Raw genomic sequence first — 14,282 nt, 5'->3', positions numbered from 1 at the left:
GACTCTTTCAGGCTCCGTTTCGAAGCGTGTGTGTCTGTGAGTCTGTGTGTGTCTGTGTGCCTGTCCTCTAAATAATAATAATAATGATATGAAGCACTTTCCGCACAATTAAGTCATCCAAGTATTATCAATATTAATGTGTCCATTTTACACGTGGCCGCTAGGAGGCATAGTGGTCTCAGGAAGTCCTGAGTTCGACTTCTACTTCCAACTTCTACTTCGCTGTATGGCTCCAGGCAAATCCCTTAACCTCTCTAATGCTTCAGTTTCCTCCTCTGTAAAATGGGGAGAGTAATAGTACCAGGATGTTGCTGGGATCAAAGGTAATGTAAAGAAATATATGTAAAGTGCTATAAAATCCTTGCTACTACTACTATTATTATAGCTTGGGAAATTAAAGTTTAGTGAGTTGGAATGAATGAAAAATCATTTATTAAACACTTGCCATGGGCCAGCTGTACTAAGCTCTGGGATACAAACATAGGTACTGAAATAGTACCTGCCTTCAAGGAGTTGCATTCTGATGGAGGAAGGCAACATATATAAAGGGAAACTAGAAGTGAGAAGCTAAGTGATGCAATGAATAGAGTACAAGGCCTGGAGACAGGAGAACTCATCTTCCTAAGTTAAAATCAGGCCTCTGAGGCCATTTACTAGTTGAGTGACCCTGGGTAAGTCACTTAGCACTGTTTGTCCCAGTTTCCTTCCCTGTAAAATGAGCCTCAGAAGGAAATAACAAACTGCTCCAGTACATGACTGAACAACAACAAGAAAAAGTGAGGAAGGGTTCAATCTTTAGTAACCTGGTTTGGAAATAACTGAGAAGTGAAAGTGGAGACTTGGGTTGAGGAAAGATAAGGCAAAAGTTCCTCTATCAGACCCCAAGTTCTAGGGAAAGGAGATGAGAAAATGGCATCTCACAGAATTAATGAATCTGAGAATTGGAAAGTGTAGGGACTAAAATCTGAAACCCCACTGAGCAAAACTCTGGGGTCATGAAAGGCAAAGCCTGAAACTCCACTCAGCAAAGCTGAAAAGCCAAAATATAGCTGAAGCTTACCACATATCTTACCTTTTCACCCTGAGGCCTAAAGCCTCAAGCTCCCTCCTCCTTTCTCAGACTCAATCACTAAACATTCCCACAAAATCACTGATGTATGTATTTCCTTGGGAATCTAAACTAGGTTGTTACATGTTGATTTATGATCTATAGAAATCATTGTGTAGACCAATGAGCTAAACTAGATTACATTGTACCACTTTATCATTCATTTACTTTTCATTGTGTAGGTGAAAACTTGTGCAAAGACCCCAGCCTGTTCTGCTCTCTCTATGTAATGTTAGCTCTTCCCAATAAACCTTTGCCTTAATAGCTACCAGCTATCTTGGTCCTCCCAACCCCCACTTTGTTCTCTCTTATTTTCTCTCATTTCCCTTGCCCCTACTTGGGGACCCACGAATAATTTGGCAAGGAAGACTTGTCAGAAAAGGACCTCAGCAACCAGTTAATCTATTCCATACATGAAAGAAATCCCCATTAGACCATATCTGACAAAAGAAGGGGTAGATAATCACTTTTTAAGGTAGCCCATACCACTTTTATTGTTTCCAACTCATCATGACCCTATTTGGGGTTTTCTTGGCAAATTGGCAAAGAGTGGTTTGCCATTTCCTCCTCCAACTTATTTTACAGATGAGGAAACTGAGTCCAAAAGGGTTAAATGACTTGTCCAAGGTCATATAAGATGTGAGGCCAGGGGGCAGCTGGGTAGCTCATTGGATTGAGTCAGGCCTAGAGACAGGAGGTCCTGGGTTCAAATTGGCCTCAGACAATTCCCAGATGTGTGACCCTGGGCAAGTCACTTGACCCCCATTGCCCACCCTTACCACTCTTCCACCTAGGAGCCAATACACAAAAGTTAAGGGTTTAAAAAAAAAAGATGTGAGGCCAAATTATAACTCAGGAAGATTTCGAATCTTCCCCACTCCAAGTCTGGCAGTCTATCCACTGTGCCACCTAGCTGCCATCTAATAGCTTTATCATTTAGAAAGTTCTACAAAAAAGAGTAACCACTGATAACTTTATAAATATGTGCCTGTTGCAACTTCATGTTTTTGTATGTCACCTTCATGAGTTGCTATGAGGACACTTGATGATCGACTATTTATCTGGTGATAAGTATCTCCAAAGGGCAGCTAGATGTTGAAGTGCTTAGAGTACTGGGTATAGTATCAGGAAGACTTGAGTTTAAATCCAGCCTCAGACATGACCTAGCTATGTGACCCTGGGCAAGTCACTTCACCCTGACTGCTTCAATTTCTTCATCTGTAAAATGAGCTGGAGAAGGAAATGACAAACCACTCCAACAGCTCTGCTAAGAAAACCTCCAATGTAGTCACAGAGTTAGAAATGACTGAAAAAGAACTGCCCATCAACAATCATCTCCAGGACATATATATAGATGGTGACCAGCCATAGTCAAAGCCTTTTTAGTTTAGTGACTATAACAACTTAACCTTCATGTAACACTTTGAAATTTGTCCTTTGCATCCATGATCATCTCTGAGCCTCACAACCCTATAAGACAGAAGGCAGTATTGTTTTACTTTTTTTTTTAAAACCCTTACCTTCTGTCTTGGAATCAATACTGTGTATTGGTTCCAAGGCAGAAGAGCAGTAAGGGCTAGACAATGGGGGTTAAGTGACTTGCCCAAGGTCACACAGCTAGGAAGTGTCTGAGGCCAATATGAACCCAGGACCTTCCATTTCTGGACCTGGCTCTTAATCCCCTGAGCCACCTAGATGTCCCCACAGTATTATTTTACAGATAAGGAAACTAGGGCCTTGACAGGTTAGGTGACTTGTCCTTGTTCATACTAGAAGTCGTTATTGGAGGAAAGACTTGAATCTAGGCCTTCCTGATTTCAAGTCCAGCACACCATCTGCTCCAGGGGGATTGGATTGTAAGTAGCTTACATGCTATTGGCATAGTTGTTTTGGTTTTTTGGTTTTGTTTTTTTTTTTTAACTCTTACCTTCTGCCTTAGTATCAATTCTAAGACAGAAGAGCAGAAAAGGATGGACAACTGGGGTTAAGTGACTGCCCAGGATCACACAGCTAGGAAGTGTCTGAGGCCACATATGAACCCAGGTCCTCCTGACTCCAGGCCTGGCGCTCTATCCACTGTGCTACCTAGCTGCCCTGCACTGGCAAAGTCTTGCACTGGCAAAGTCTTAAAGAACCCAGAGCTCACTTCATACCGTAATGAGGCACTGGAAAAGTCCTTAGGTTGAGGTATATAACAGATTTATAAAGTGCAATTATAAACTCTTCTGTAGTTGAAAAAAATTAAAGCTTGAAGAACTTGTTCAATCATTTCCAATTCTATGTGACCTCATGAACATTGCCCAGCAGGTTTTCTTGGCAAAGATATTGGAGTGGTTTGCCATTTTCTTCTCTGTTGTGTCCTCATTTTACAGAGGAGAAACTGAGGCAAATGGGGGTGAAATGGCTTACGGAAGGTCACACAGCTAGTAAGTATCTGAGGTCAGGTTTGAACTCAAGAAGACAAGTCTTCCTAACTCCAGGCCTGGTGCTCTATCCACTATACCACCTAGCTGCCCTGCACCTTGAAAAGATTACACTTTGCTAATAAGTGGTTGTAGGTATGGTGGGAAAGCTGAGTAAAATCTGAAATGTTTTGAATTCATATCCCATGTTCTTCCCTCTTCAAAAGGCTACTTCGCCACACAGTAAATACTAAATATTTATTAAATGAACTTGTCTCCCACAGTCTAATTTCTGACTACAGAATTTACTATAAATTATGAAGTACTTTCTTTGTAAAAACAACATATTTATAACTTCCAGGAACCAGTTCAAACTCTAAAATAGGCCCAGAAACCTTTGGAGGTCCTTCCACCTTCCTTTCATACATACTTCTGTTTTCTGATTTGCTCTCAATGCATCTACTCAATGCTCTATCTCATGACCACTAGAGCCCTCCTCCCCCAAGGAGTTATATCTTGGATTCCCAAATCACCCCTTTCTCTGACCCCACCCCATCCATAGTTTTTAGAAATCTGAAAATAACTTGTTGCCTCTCAGTTGTTTTTTTCACCACCCAGTTTTTGTTATAAAACTATAACATTGAAAAGAACCTTAAATGCTTGTATCAGTCCTATTGCGTATTTAATGAAGATTGGCCAAATATATCCAAATGAAGATGCATGATTTTGTATAGTATAAATAAGGTATATTGGCCAACATTTTCAATAATATCTGAAAATACCTACAACATGAACTTTTTGAAAGAAAATTTATAAAGTGCCATTCTTCCATTTTGAAAAAAAAATTTATATATTTGAAAAAATATATATATTACATATAAATATGTATATATATATTAAAATATATATATATTTATATATATAAAATAGCAGCATGTGGAAGCATCAGTCCTTTAAAATTTATCCAGAGGTGGCAGCTGGGTAGCTCAGTGGATTGAGAGCCAGCCCTAGAGACGGGAGGTCCTAGGTTCAAATCTAACCTTAGACACTTCCCAGCTGTGTGACCCTGGACAAGTCACTTGACCCCCATTGCCTACCCTTACCACTCTTCTGCCTTAGAGCCAATACACAGTATTGACTCCAAGATGGAAGGTAAGGGTTTTAGTTAAAAAAAAAATAATATATATTATATATATATATAAATAATAATATATATAATAATAATATATATATATAATACATAGCACGAGCTCATCTTGAGCCCCTACTTGGGATCTATAAGGTTATGGGGAGGTAACCATATCCTTGAAATCGACTCCCTTCACTTCTAAAGGCATGAAGACTGATATACTGCCTTCCTTGTTTCTTGAGCTGTGTCAGGATATCCTTAGTAAGAAGCATAAGAGGCCTCCTATCTCCTCAACTCGCCAGACCTGCCTCCTAAATCTACTAAGCAAATAATTAAGAAGTCCTTGGAATCTGGATCAATGACACATGTAAAACTCAGTGGAATTGCTCATTGGCTACAGGAGGGGAATGGGAGGAGGGGAGAGAAAGAACATGAATCATGTAACCTTGGAAAAATATTCTAAAATAAACAAATAAATAAACAAAAAAAAGTAAAAAAAAAAAAAGTCTTTGAAACTAAAAGAGACTTGCTTACACATTCCATTCCTAATTGGGGGTATAAGCTGGATGCTTTACCTTGAGAATGGCACACTTAATTTTATCTCATTCAATATCTTTTTATATCTTTAAAAAAATCAAATTGTACAAGTTAAGTCATGAACATCCATTTTTTAACATTTTATTTAATTAATTAATTTTGAAAATTTTGCCATGGTTACATGATTCATGTTTTTCCCCTCCCCTCCTCCCAACACCCTTCCATAGCCAGTGTGCAATTCCACTGCGTTTTACATGTGTCATTGATCAAGATCTATTTCCATATTATTAATATTTGCATTAAGGTGACTTAGTGGTTTAGAGTCTACATCTCCAATCATATCCCCATCAACCCATGTGATCAAGCAGTCGTTTTTCTTCTGTGTTTCTACTCCCAGAGTTCTTTCAGTGGATATGGAATGAACATTCATTTTTAAAAACTGGTTTTGCTATAAGTGAATCTTTTTCCTTCCTTGTACCCCAAGAGTCTCTGATTAGTGGAACTAGATTGAACACTTAGAAAATGCCTATGAATTGTGCTCAAAGGAATAATAAACTGGAGGAATTCCATGTAAACTGGAAAGACCTCCAGGAATTGATGCAGAGTGAAAGGAGCAGAGCCAGAAGAACATTGTACACAGAGACTCTTACACTGCCGAACAACTGAACATATACTATGGTAAAATCGAATGTAATGGACTTCTGTACTAGCAGCAATGCAATGACACAGGACAGTTCTGAGGGATTTATGGTAAAGATGCTACCCACATTCAGAGGAAGAACTGTAGGAGAGGAAACATAGAAGAAAAACAACTGCTTGAACGCATGGGTTGAGGTGGACATGATTGGGAATGTAGACTCGAAACTACCACACCAATGCAACTATGTTAAAAATGAATATTAATAAATGGTTAAAAAAAATGCCTGTGAATGAAGAACAAAAGCCTACTTCGTGTTTGGATATTGCTTTAAGATTTATTTTATCCCTTCCTCATCCTAGCCTGATAAAATGCATAATGAGAATTATTATCCCCATTTTAAGGGTAAGGAAACCAAGGCTTAGTGTTAAAGGCTCCATGGAAACAAGTACAAATAGAGTGTGAGCTACCAATAAAATTCTGAGTGAATATAAAAGACCGGAACCTTCACAGTTGTGTTGGGTTCAGTTAAGTGAGGCTTCCTGGAGGAAATGGCAGGAAATCACCAATCCCATGCTATCCCCTTCCTGAAATCTTCCCTGATATCCCATCATTCCCACCCAAACTGGTGTCGATATTATATCTAAAACAACATTTTCTTTTGTGCCCTTCTGTGATTGTATCTTATCCTTCTATTGGCCTCTAAGCTTCTGAGTAGAGGGACAGTGTCTTCCTTAACTTTGTACACTGTTTTGTACATAGAAAGGATTTATTAAGTGTTTGCCAAATAAATTTAAAAAATGAATGACATAATTGTAGGTGAAATCTAGCAGACTGCCACCTTTCATAAATGATGCTTAGTAAAGATTCATAGAAGGGCAGCTGGGTAGCTTAGTGGAAAGAAATGGAATCAGAAAGACCCGAGTTCAAAGCTGACCTCAGACACTTTCTAGCTGTGTGACTCTGGGCAGGTTGCCTAACCCTATTTGCCTCAGTTCCTCATCTATAAAATGAGTTGAAGAAGGAAATGGCAAGTCACTCCAGTATTTTTACCCCCCAAATAGACCCAAATGGGATCACAGTCACTGAACAACCTCATCAAAAGATTCATAGAATCCTAGTCAGAAGGGAGCATGATAATAGGATTTTAGATAGAGAAAATGAAGAGATTAAAAAGATCATCCAGTCAAACCCCCTCATTTTACAGACAAGAAACAGAGATTCAGAGTGGTTAAAAGATTGGGTTAGGGTCATACAGAACTGTGTCAGAAGTAGGATACTACAGAGGAGGTCATGAAGATATAGATTAGATAATATGGAGGGCAAAGGAAGATTGAGGAAGCAGGTTCTGATTTCCAGTTATTAGATGACAAAAAAAAAAAAAGCATTGTGCTGAGTGCTTTTTACAAATATTATCTAATTTAATCTTTAATTAGGGTTAAAGTCTCTATACCTCCAATTCTATCCCTATTCTGTGCTTTCCACTATCACTATTATAATTACCAACAAAAATGTATTGAATACATATTATGCAAGTCATCCATGATTGGTTTGGGGGACACAAAGTTGGAATCTCTTGCCCCTCCCCAAGGAATTTGCAAAATATTTGGGATTTCATATCAGTACCTTTCCAGTTCAAGAAATTCTGGCTCAGAATGCATATTGTCATCTTTGTGATAAAGAAACTGGGAAAGATATGGCCATCTAATACTTTCTTTCCTAGCATTATTTGTTTCTCCTTTGTGAGAGATGAGAGTAACACCTCTGTCACTCTGGATTTGGGGTTTCATAACAACCAAAATTTCTCCAGTTCCCTTTTCTTCTTCCTTCCCTCCCTTGACGTTGCTGAGAGTGTAACACTTGGGACTAAAGAGTCAATAAAAAAATATGAACTAAAGATTATGGCCTGGCAGGGTAACAGAGGATTAACAGTGGAATCAGCTTGGATTCAAGAGAAGCTTTTAAAATGTTTCTGCTACTAAGTATCTTTGGGCTTCAATTTCTGCATTTGTGAAATGAGGGGAATTAGACTAGAGGATCTCCAAAGTTTCAGCTCTTTTATCCTTTGAAATCTGTGTTCAGACAACTTAAGGAATTTGCCCACAGAATTAATTATTGGTAGAACTAGAACTCAGACCTTCTGACCCCATCCTAGAAGTTTCTCTTTTTTAGTATCTGAAGAGGTAAAGACCATTATGAACTGAAGGTGAAATGTAGATCAGTCTCACTGTAAGTAAGGCACAGGGATGAAGCAAGTAGCTCAAAGAAGTCTGGATTCTGAGTTTGCCACCCTAATTTTTTTACTACATCTCCTAAAGGCAGGGCTCTTTAAGCCAGTGATGATGAACCTTTTAGAGATCAAGTGCTGCACCCCCCACATAGAGACCTCGTGCTATGCCCCCTCCTCACTGAGTGCTATACTTCTGGTCACACCACACCCCCCAAACTTGCCTCTTTATCCCAGACAGGGAAGGGAGAAAGTACTCCAATTGGGCTGCTGGGCAAAGGGGATGGTGAAATGAAAAAAGATCCTCAGGGTTAGGGTTAGAAACAAACAAACAAAAAAAAAGTTAGGGTTGGAATTTAGAATTAGGGTTAGGGAGAGGAGTGGCCTGAGTGCTCAGCTCCCCTCCAGCTTTGCCACCTGTGAGCCACCCACCTTATCCCAGACAGGGGAGGGAGAAAGTACTCCAATTGGGCTGCTCGGCAGAGGGATTGGTAAAGTGAAAAAATGTCTTCAGGTTGGTGGAGAGGGGGAAGGGAGCAGCTCCATTCAAGTCCCTCTGCCTTTCTAGTAATGAACCTGGCTGGTGACAGGCACGTGTCTACAAAGAACTTTCTGTGTGCCCTTTCTGACAGCACCCAAGCCATAGATTCACCATCATGGAGGTAGGGGATAGAAGGTGGAGAAGGCTATCTCCCACCTCCTCTACACTGGTTTATGCTACAAGTGAAACAGTTATTTGTAATGTTTGGGGTCCGAATTTTTGAATAAAGGAACAAGGCTGTTGGGGAGGTGAGGAGAACCAAGATTCTTTTCTTCCTCAGAGTAAGTTGGGGGTAGGAGCCAAAGCCAAGAGAGAAAATGAATTTTATAATTTCATAACCTTTCAGAGTGTCCATAAATCTTGATTGTACCCTAGACCAAAAAGGAAAACTAGCCAAGAAAGGCCCATCAAATGTGAAGGGAAAGTTTGGATTTTAGCCTGAGAGTGCCAATGCTGCTCTGCTTTGGTAGTGCTGGGCAGTCTAGTTAGCTGTGGGGATTTCAAGTGCTGAGGCACTATTAGCTCAGCTGAGTGTTACAGGATGTCTGTCCCCAAAAACAGAGGAGCTAAGTGGTTTGGTAGAGAGAATACTGGTCTTGGAATCAGGAAGACTCATTTTCATGAGTTGTGACCTTGGACAAGTCACTTTAACTCTGTTGGTCTTGGTTCGTCATCTGTAAAATGAGCTGGAGAAGAAAATGGTGAACCATTCTAGTTTCATTGCCAAGAAAACCCTAGATGTATGTGATTTGGGGTTTAGGCCTTTAAAAAATTTCTCTATAGCAAAAATGAATAATACGGAAATAGGTATCAACTGACAATATTTGAACAACCCAGTGGAATTGCTTGTTGGCTTTGGGAGGGGGGAGGAAAGAGGGGAAGGAAAGAAAATGAATCATGTAAACATGGAAAAATATTTGAAAATAAATTTTAAAAATTTAAAAAAAAACCCAAATGGGGCCACTGAGACTCAGACAACAAATACAGAACACGTCATGCTTATCCAGGAAGCTATGTTAAATTGACTTCACTTGATCTAATCCCTTCTCTGCCCTGAATTATCTCAGTAGTTTTATACTTCTGTAATGGTAATAATGTTTAACATTTATACAAATGTTTTTTCTTTTATCCTGTTATCAATTCATTGGGAAGGACAGAAGGATGGAGAAACTGAGCATAGTTAAACAGTTAACAAAGTTACTATTGGTAAATTGCTAATAAATCTAGAACAGATCTCCTGCTGCCTTCTCACCCCTCACTCAATGCGCTTTTCCTTAGACTTTCTTGCTTTGATATAGTCATTTGTATGTGTTGCTGTCTTGTTTTGTAATTGTTTTTAAGTCCCATTTTTGTGTGGGTCTTGTCTTGCCATCAGCTTGGCAGCATTCTAAGGGCACAGAAACTCTTCTCCTTTTCCCATCCTCACTTCCACATGTGATGTCATATAGGGAAAGCTCAGGACCAGTTGAGCATGTGTGAGTAGGAAACCTCACTTCCAACACTGTTATCTCCTTTTCCACTCCTGGTCCTACAACTCAGTCTGCAGAGCAGCAAAGTTAGAGTGAATTCAAGAAAAAGAGGCCAAGGACCTAGGCTGGAAAAGAAAGAAAGTAATTTGGGGATCCTGAAGGCTCCATTAGAGGAGAATAGAAAATCCCTATGACACTTTACCTTCACACTCATGCTACAGAGATCTTGTGGAGTCAGGAGCTATGATAGATTTAGATTCTAGGGGAAGGTAAGATACAATGGCAATGCTACTCAACCTCTCTCCTCTTCTCCTCAAGGATAATTGCTGGACAATTGTACCTATAGTAATCCTGCTTGGAAACTAGGATTCTAATTTCTTTCAGAAGGGGAAAGGACCTACGTGTACAAAAATATTTATAGTAGTTCTTTTTGTGGTGGCAAAGAATTAGAAATTGAGAGGATGTCCATCAATTGGGGAATGGATGAACAAATTGTGGTACATGATGGTGATGGATTGCTATTGCACTATAAGAAATGATAAGCAAGATGGTTTCAGAAAAAGTTGGAAAGATCTGCATGAACTGATGCAGATTGAAATAAACAGAACCAGGAGAACATTGTACACAGTAACAGCAATATTATCCAATGATCAGCTGTGAAAACTTGGCTTCTCTCAGCAATGTCCCAGTCCTGAAAGACTTATGACAGGAAATGCTATCCACCTCCAGAGAAAGAACTGTTGGAGTGAGATAGAGAAGATCGATACATACTATCTTTCATGTTATTGTATTTACAGTTTTATTTGGGGGGTTTGTATTAGTATGGTCTTACAACAATGACCCATATGGAAGTGTGCTTTGCATGATAATAAAAATAAAAATTAAAAAAACCTTCCAGATAGAGACATTCCACTTTAGGTGGAATACCTAAAAAGAGAATTGAATACTTTTAAGTTGACCTGCCAAGACATAAATACAAGACTTACAGGAACTGTATGAACACAATACCAAACACTCTTTACATAAATTAAGACAGCTCTAAGTAATTGGAGGAATATTAATTGCTCATGAGTAGGCAAAAAAAATCAATAAAATAAAAATGACACTAATACCTAAATTAATTTATTTATTCAGTACTATACCAATCAACTACCAAAAGATTACTTTAGAGATCTAGAAAAAATTAATGGCAAAATTCATCTAGAAGAACAAAAGGTCAAGACTATCAAGAGAATTTTTTTTAATGGGAAGGAAGCCTGGCAGTACTAGATCTCAACTATACTACAAAGCCATAATCATTAAAACAATTTTGTACAGGGCAAGAAATAGAGATCAGTCGAACAGATTAGATGCACAATATACTGAAGCAATTAAGCACAGTAGCCTAGTATTTGATGGATTCCCAAATTCCAACTGTTAGGGTAAGAACTCATGCCCTCTGACCAAAAAATGTCTGGGAAAACTAGAGAATGGTCTGGCAGAAACTATATGTAAATCAACATCTCATACCACATACTAAGAAAGGATCCAAATGGGCACATGATTTAAACATAAAGAGTGATATCATAAATGAATTAGGGAAGCATAGAAGAAATTACCTGTCAGATCTATGGATGGGGAAGAGTTAATTACCAAACAAGAGATAGGTTCACAGGAGGTAAAATGGACAATTTTGATATCTCATTTAATCATTTTTACAAAAGCAGAACCAATGTACCTAAAACTAGAAGAGAAACAGAAATTCTGGAAAAAATAATTGCAGCAAATGTCTCTGATAGAGGTTCCATTTCTAAGATATATAGGGACAGATTCCAATTTATAAGAATAAAAGCCATTCCCCAATTGATAAATGATCGAAGGATATGAATGTAGTTTTCAGAAGAAGAAATCCAAGCTATCAATAACTATGGGGGGGAAGTCCCAAATCACTAATATATGGAGAAATACAAATTAAAACAACTCTAAGGTGTCATCGACTCATACCCAGCAAAGTTGATCAAAAAGGGAAAATGACAAATACTGAAAGGGCTATGGGAAAACAGATATATTAATGCTCTGTTGGAGCTGTGAACTGGTCCAGCCATTCTGGAAAGCAATTTGGAACTGTGCCCCAAAAGTTATTAAATTCTAATTGTGCATACCATTTGACCCAGTGATACCATTACTAGGTCTATACTCCAAAGAGATCAAAAAGAAAAAGACCTATATGTACCAAAATGTTTATAGTAGCTCTTTTCTTGGTGGCAAATAATTGGAAACTGAAAGGTTGCCCATCAGTTGGAGTATGGCTAGATAAGTTACAGTGTATGATGGAATGTTATTGTACTCTAAGAGATCACATAGAAAAACCTGGGAAGATCTCTTTGAACTACTGAGTCTGGGAGTCCAAAAGGCAGAAAATGGTATATCTTGGAGATCCAGCATTGGTAGACATAAACAAGGTCTGATGTTAGTCTGGATTTTTTTTAAAACCCTTACTTACTGAATTAGAATCAATACTGTGTCTTGGTTCCAAGGCAGAAAAGCAGTAAAGATAGGCAATGGGGGTTAAGTGACTTGCCCAGGGTCAAACAGGTAGGAAATTTCTGAGAATAGATTTGAATCCCAGGACCTCCAGTCTATGGGCCTGGCTCTCAATCTACTGAGTCATCTAGCTGCCACCTGGATTTTTTTTATAAAGAGGATTCTCCAGAAGCCTGATCAGGAGGCAGAAGATTGGGCTATTAAATGGTCTCTGTGGTGTCTCAATGGTGCAGGGAATAGGATATTGGACTTGGGGTCAGGAAGAACCTGAGTTCAAATCCTGCTTGAGATACTAACTATATGACCCTGAGCAAGCCACTTAAGTTTTCTAATCTGTAAAATGGGGATAATAATTCCTACTTCACAGAATTGTTATGAGGATCAAACAAGATATGTAAGGCTTATGTGCTATGTAAATATTAACCATCGTCATCACAAAGGTCCCTTCCAACAATAAGATTCTATAGAATGGTTCTCCTTTCCCTCATCAAGTGTGTTATTTTTACTATTGTCTTCAGTCCGAAGAAGGTCTCAAGCCACTTAATTGTGAAAAAACTAAGTACTATTGCCCAAGAACCTAAAATGTAGAGAAGACCCAGGCATCTAGAGCCTCTGGTATGCCTGCCCTCCTAAAGGAAGGCTGTTTATTTGGGTTGGATTGGGCTAGGGCCAAGCCGATGATCTGGTTCAGGGTGTCCTGTTTGAGGAGACAGGAGGTTGTTTGTCCTCTCTCTAGAGAGCCACTGGTCCAGGGGGAGGAGGGAAAGGATCAGGGACAAAAGGAATTGAGAGGGAAAGAGAAGGCAGAGCTAGATCAAGGCATTTTCAAGCTAAAGTGAAGGATTAAAAATTGTGCACCTGTGGGTTACTTATCACTCTGAGCCTTCATTATAATCCATGTACCTTGACTTACCACAGAGTTAATACTTAAATGCCATAATGAGCACAATTCTGCCTCCACTTCCCTGGCATTAAAAATAGATGCATTTATAAAAAGTAATCCTAAGTCTTACTTCTGTTCCTGTATATACCATATCTTGTCTATACCTCCTCCTGACTCTGAGGGGAGGACTTTTCTGGATTTTAAAGGGGTATCTGTAGGCTCTCAGAAGAGGCAGTTGCTTGTACTCCAAGGATTGTAAAATAGTGGAGCCCCAGAAGATGCCAGATAAGAGTTCATGCAGTAAATGGAGCCAAAAAGATGGCTAAGTGGATTGAGAGTCAGGTTCTCTCAATGGGAACTTCTTCTGGGGTCAAATGTAGCCTCAGGGGGCAGCTGGGTAGCTCAGTGGATTGAGTCAGGCCTAGAGACAGGAGGTCCTAGGTTCAAATCCGGCCTCAGACACTTCCCAGCTGTGTGACCCTGGGCAAGTCACTTGACCCCCATTGCCCACCCTTACCACTCTTCTACCAAGGAGCCAATATACAAAAGTTAAGGGTTGAAAAAAAATGTAGCCTCAGACAGTTTCTAGCTGTGTGACTTTGGCCAAATCACTTAACTCCCATTGCTTAGCTCTTACTGTTCTTCTGCCTTGGAAGCAATATGTAGTGTTGATTCTAATACGGAAGGTAAAGGTTTAAAAAAACACAAAAAACCAACAGATAACAAAAAAAAGTTAAAAAAAAGAAAAAATTGCTTTCAGATATGCATAAGTTCACAAATAATAAAATCTCCCCAAAATGAGGCTGTAGCAAAAACCCATAACTTC

This window comes from Gracilinanus agilis, chromosome 4 (genome assembly GCF_016433145.1).
Source record: "Gracilinanus agilis isolate LMUSP501 chromosome 4, AgileGrace, whole genome shotgun sequence".
NCBI lineage: Eukaryota > Metazoa > Chordata > Mammalia > Didelphimorphia > Didelphidae > Gracilinanus > Gracilinanus agilis.
This window is presented reverse-complemented; position numbering follows the sequence as displayed.